This window comes from Pogoniulus pusillus, chromosome 1 (assembly GCF_015220805.1).
Source record: "Pogoniulus pusillus isolate bPogPus1 chromosome 1, bPogPus1.pri, whole genome shotgun sequence".
Classification (NCBI taxonomy): Eukaryota; Metazoa; Chordata; class Aves; order Piciformes; family Lybiidae; genus Pogoniulus; species Pogoniulus pusillus.
In genome coordinates this window covers 16,453,745-16,459,838 of record NC_087264.1, presented here as the reverse complement: position 1 = coordinate 16,459,838, position 6,094 = coordinate 16,453,745, and positions in this window count along the sequence as shown.

The window sequence follows — 6,094 nt, the reverse complement described above, 5'->3', positions numbered from 1 at the left end:
TACCAACGAGGGCCGCCCAGCGCCTGCAACGCAAACCCGCTCCGAGAATTCCACCCTGCGTAGCTCACACGCTTCCCATCCTCACGCTATGAAAGGGACCAGACGATTGGCGGCGAACGCCGGGTAAAAGGTGAAAGGTTCCTACGGCAGCCAATGCACTCGCGGGTTACAGCAGCGGCCGGAGCGCCGCCGGTGGCCCAGAGCCTCACGTGTGCGCACGCTCCGCTCCCCTCCCCTCCCCTCCCCGCTCGGTCCCGGCGCTGCGCGCGCGCGGTGGGGCGGGCCTCGCGCGCGCGGGAGGCGGTGGGAGCGGCACGAGCAGCCGCCATCTTGGAGGGCGGGCCGGCGAGAGTTGGCGGCGTGCGGAGCGCCGGGGCCGCGGCGGCGCCGCCGCAGCCGTCTCTGCGTGGGGCAGGCCGGCCGCGAAGTGAACGGGCTTGGTCTGCCGTGCACGTCCAAGCAAGCCATGTGCGGCAAGGCCATCTTTTTGCCAGTGCCTGGGTAGAGGCGCACTGAGCTCTTCTGACTCTCAGTCTCACCTTTTTGTACACACGGTAGTGATTTCCACCAAGAGTATCATTCCTTACAAAGGCAGCTTTTCCACCAGGAAACTGGCGCCCTCATTCTTGCCTGGTGCTAGGCCTGGCAGGTAATACAAGGGCTGCACATAGTTTGGGTTACATACACTCGCTAAACAGCATCTCCTGCCATTGCTCAGGCAGATTGTTGACTAGCTGGACCACTGGGTTTATACCATTTTCTTGTCAACACTCACTGGTTTGAGTGATGTTAGTAGCTACTAACGATTCTTTTTTTAAGGCCCCAAAATTTCTGGTTAGCTGATGAAAGGTTAACATTTTCATCATTAAAACCCTTCCACCATAAAAGAACAGCTGTAAATGTGTGGTGCTGAAACACAGGGTCTGTTGTGCCTCATATGCCATTTTACAGGGTGGGGTTGTACAATTGACATAAAAGTCTGGAACCTCTGTGCTTGGAAAACTCTGGGAAGATACAAGACAATAAGAAAGCTTTGAAAAAACCTACCTAAACTGCTATGCAGTGCCTAATGTAGGAGAAAGTTCTGCTCTCAGTGTGAATAATAGGTTGCAAAGGTAGGACGTAACTGGAATGAATCAGGTTTGTGAGAGCTAGCAGATTTGGAGCTACCTTACAGTTTAATTCCTACCTCATTCTATCATTCCCACTCTCATGGCATCAGCTGCAAATACTGTTTTCTTTGTGACTGGTGAGAAGATCTAATCATCTTCACAAAGATACGGCTAATGACCAAACATCCAGGCTTAATTACTACATGGCCTAGATTCATAGTCACAGTCTGGACCAGAGAGATGCTTATGACGATGAAATGGGTAACTCTAGTAAATTCAGATTGGAGTTTGAAAGTCCTTTGGCCTTATCTAAGTCCTCGTGGATTGTCAGAGCTGCAGGCAACAATCACATCTCATTTGCATCTGGTCACATTGCCAAATGGCAGTTTTGTTGAACCAGAGAGGAAGTACCTTGCTTGATACCTAGTAATTTATTATAATGGTACACAAAATTGTGGTTTTGTTTCTGAAGAGCTGTGTCTGGAAGTGACCATGAAAAAGCTGTGCCTGGCTCAGATCACTTTACCTGTTCTTCAACACCTTGTGCTCACTTTTTTGCAATGTCAGTGAATGCTAGTCAGTTTTAATCTTCATCTGGTAGGATGAACACTGTGGATGTAATAGCTCATCCTTTTTACCTTGATGTCTTTTATGTTCAGAGTTTCATTTACATTATGGAGAAAGGAAATTTACATTATGGAGAAAGGAAATCTACAGGAAAGTGTTTGGTCCTGCCTTAGTTTTGTTGGTTTTTTTTTTTTTTCAGAGCATAGTTAAAAGAATTGAGCCAAAAAATGGACTTAAATGATAAAAATCATACAATCATAGAATCAACCAGGTTAGAACAGACCTCTAAGATCATCCAGTCCAACCTATCCCCCAGCCCTATCCAGTCAACTAGACCATGGCACTAAGTGCCTCATCCAGTCGTTAACACCTAACATTGCTGTTAGAGACCACAGTTTGCTTTGGTGTCATTTTAACTGCTAAATGCACAATTCAGTTTTCAAGATGACCTCTTCCAGTCCTCCACTCACATACAGGTCCAAAAGCTCTATTACTTTCTGTGGGATTAATGTAACGGTGGTCATCAGTGGACCAGCTGCAACACAAGCCCTTGGCCAAACTATCTGAGTCAGAGTGGACCTGAACATTGTGCTAGAGGAAAGAATGAGAATTTGCATATCAGAAGAAGCAAGGAGACAGGTCCTTTGCTACCTGATGAATAGGCCAAGACTGTCCTTATCTGATGAATATGCTAACTGTTGCTCCACGGGAAGCAGATGTGGCAGACAAGAATTTAGATTGGAAGAAGAGACGGTTTTGCATGTGATAAAAAGACTATTCAATATGTAACTATGTTAAGCCTTCTGATACCTTCTGACAAAGTATATAAGTCCTGTATGTTACCTAATAAAGTCGGAACTTAGCTTGCATCAAGCTGCCTCCCCGTCCCTTCGTCGCGGCAACTTTCCAGTGGTTTTTTTTACTTTTTGTGCAAGAAAAAAATATTTTGCCCTAATTTACCATTCTGATGGGGTACATGTGCTTAACCTATAGTGCAAAGAGGCAGTCAGATCTATGCACCAACTGCTCAGATAACCACACTGAAATATGAAGATACGTGTAAAACCTCCTGTGAGCAATGTGGTCACTGTTGTGGAAGAATATCTTTAAATTATGTAAATGTATGTTGTCTTAATTCTGTTTCTTTCTGGCATCTGGTGGATGAATCTGGATGTGCTGTATTTTGCTGATCCTGGGTGCACTCTTGCAGTCCCTTCAGGGTGTGCAGTTACAGAACATTTTACACTGACATTAGGCCAGGTGACCAAGTTAGAGTCTCCTAACATCACATGTATTTCAGTAAAGACTGGAGGTCATCCTTGTTTCTTAGTGAAGAAAACAACCATAAATACAGTGCAGACCCACTCCTGGCCACCCACTCCTCTTCCAAGTTGTGCTGGAATAGCGTGCGTGTGCAACAGAAAATCTGTCACTGGAGCTCCACCCAGCCTCCATCATTCCATCTACACTCTATCTGGGACTGACCATCTTCCTTAGTATAACTCTACCTACAAAATCAGTACAAGAAGACAAAGCTAACTGGAGTACTCTCATGTTCATTTAAACCAAGGTTAGTACAATTATTTAAGATGAAAAATTATATGGACGCCTAGGGTATTATCAAATTAAGTGCCTCCTTGGCTCAAACATCTGTTGCTATGTAGAACACATCTTTTTTGATGTCCATGCTAAATATTACAGTATTAGATATTTTCATAATATTGAAGGGACATCCTTCTGGCATTTTTATGGGAGGAAGAATAATTATATCCTGTGACAAAAGCTTAGGAAGAGAAGCAGCTGTTCAGTTTTATCCAGTGGGAGCTATCAGAACACATGGGTCTATTTTTCTGATTTTAGCTGAAGTACTGAAGGAAATTGGCACTCTTGATTATTTCTAACATAAACTAGAGCATAAAGAAACCCTCCTTAATCCTCTGCAGGCCGTGATTAAATAATGAATTTTATGCAATTCAATTAGCTTCAAAGAGAAGGCAAACAGAATATTTAAAACACAGAAATCAAACCACATGAATGCCAGGAGAATTCTGGAAGTTATTTTCATATACAAAAGGGTGTCTTGCTCCACAGCTACTTCCTCCTAGAGCATGCCTGCTGACAGGAGTTTTTGATGTAAAAAGCACAGTTATGGTAAAATTTGTGCTACTCATTATTTTATCACCACTCTCCTCTTTCCATTGTAAAAATCAGGTATTTCACATCATATGCTTGTGTAATGAAGCTAACCTTCAGACTTTAAGCCCAAATAAAAACTTGTCTTTTCCATTAATTTCACACATTTCTTACAAATATTTGTGAGATGAAGTCACCAACGTGATACACAATTCTAAAATTCCACGTACTTCAAAATGTTTGCCATTCAGTGTTTGGTAAAAACCACACAACCAACTATAAAAATGAAGCCAACAGGCCATTGGATGAAAAGAATTGAATAGCTCAACTAGTTGAAATCCAGCACAGAGTAAATAACAATGTATTGAATTAGAACCTTTCCCCTAAGTTTAGTGCTGGAAATACTGTGACGTTTTACTCTATAGGATAGCTGTTTAAAGACAACAAGAAAACAGACATCTCACCGTTATAAAAAACTTGTATCACTAGGGGTTGGGGGGGGGTGTTTTTATTTTTCTCCTGCTGGGTAAGAGAAAAGAGATTCTTCTGGAGTATTCCAGATTCCTTTCTTCTCGCCCCTCTCCCCCAAGGGCTTGAACGGGGAGGAGAAGGCGGCACAAAAATTGCTTTCTCCCCACCCTGCAGGCTTGAAGGGGGAACAGCAGGAGGCACCTTTCCACATGTGTGCTGACCTGTGTGGGAGTCTGCTCTAGAGTCAGGCTAGTGGTTGGCTGGGTTTTTGTGCCCAGTATAAAATGGCAAATGGACACTTTGTCTAGAAAAGGATAAACAGAGCAAGGGAGAAGGCGACGTGGGTCCCGCCTTGAAAGAGTTCCCACCTTGACAGAGTTCACGACAGACAGGTTCCTGCCATGACAGAATTCCCCTTCTGGACTGTCCCCACTTTTGGATGGCTCCGACCTTTTTACACGGCTCTTGGTTTTACACTGTCCCTGCCTTTGGACAATTCTCCCCTGCCACTGCTGAAGGCAGTGTCACTTCCACGAATCCCTGTCTTGTGGCAGCTGTCTTGAGACATTTCTGAGTTTGGTGGCTTTGCCACTCAACTTGGGCTTCTGCCGCGTGGATCTAGACTACTGGGTATTGCTTACAGCATCAGGAGGCAGTCAAGATGCAGACAAATCCAGCAAGGGACCATTGCCGAATACCTATCATAGAATCAACCAGCTTGGAAGAGACCTCCAAGGTCATCCAGTCAAACCTATCATCCAGCCCTAGCCAATAAACTAGACCATGGCACCGAGTGCCTCATCCAATTTTCTCTTGAACACCTCCAGGGACAGTGATCCACCACCTCCCTGGGCAGCCCATTCCAATGGCAAATCACTCTCTCTGTGAAGAACTTCCTCCTAACATCCAGCCTACACTTCCCTCAGCACAACTTGAGACTGTGTTCTGTTGTTGGTTGCCTGAGAGAACAGACCCACCCTCACCTGGCTACAGCCTCCATTCAGGTAGTTGTAGACAGCAATGAGGTCACCCCTGAGCGTCCTCTTCTCCAGGCTAAACAATCCCAGCTCCCTCAGAGTCTCCTCATAGGGTTTGTGTTCCAGGCCTCTCACCAGCTTTGTCACCCCTCTCTGGACATGTTCCAGCACCTCAACATCTCTCTTGAATTGAGGGGCCCAGAACTGGACACAGGACTCAAGGTGTGGCCTGACCACTGTTGAGTACAGGGGAAGAATAACCTCCCTTGTCCTACTGGCTACACTGTTCCTGATCCAGGCCAGGATGCCATTGGCTCTCAGCCATGTGGGCACCCTGCTGGCTCATCTTCAGCCTACTATCTACCAGTACCCCCAGGTCCCTTTCTTCCTGGTGGCTCTCCAGCCACTCTGTCCCCAGCCTGTAGTGCTGCTTGGGGTTGCTGTGGCCAAAGTGTAGAATCCTGCACTCGGCTTTGTTAAATCTCAGCAAGGGACCACTGCCAAATACCTATCTCACCTTCATGAGTAAAGCCTACTTTTCCCTTAATTCTCTGCTCAGCATGATTGATAGTGGGGTAAAGCTGTGTTACAGCTTAGCCTTTTCCATTTCCTGCTTTCCTAAATCTCTAAATTGTCCATAACATCCTTCTGAAGAATTTCTGATCAAATTATAATGTGTAAATAAACCTAGTTTTGTGTATAATTTAGAGATGGGGTTTCCAGAAAAATTAAAATAATTCTATTTTTATAATTCCTGACTCAGCCACATTAATTCCCTGCCTCCACTACAAAGATGGGGCTGGAAAGGGGGAAAATTGCATTTAAAGAAAAAAA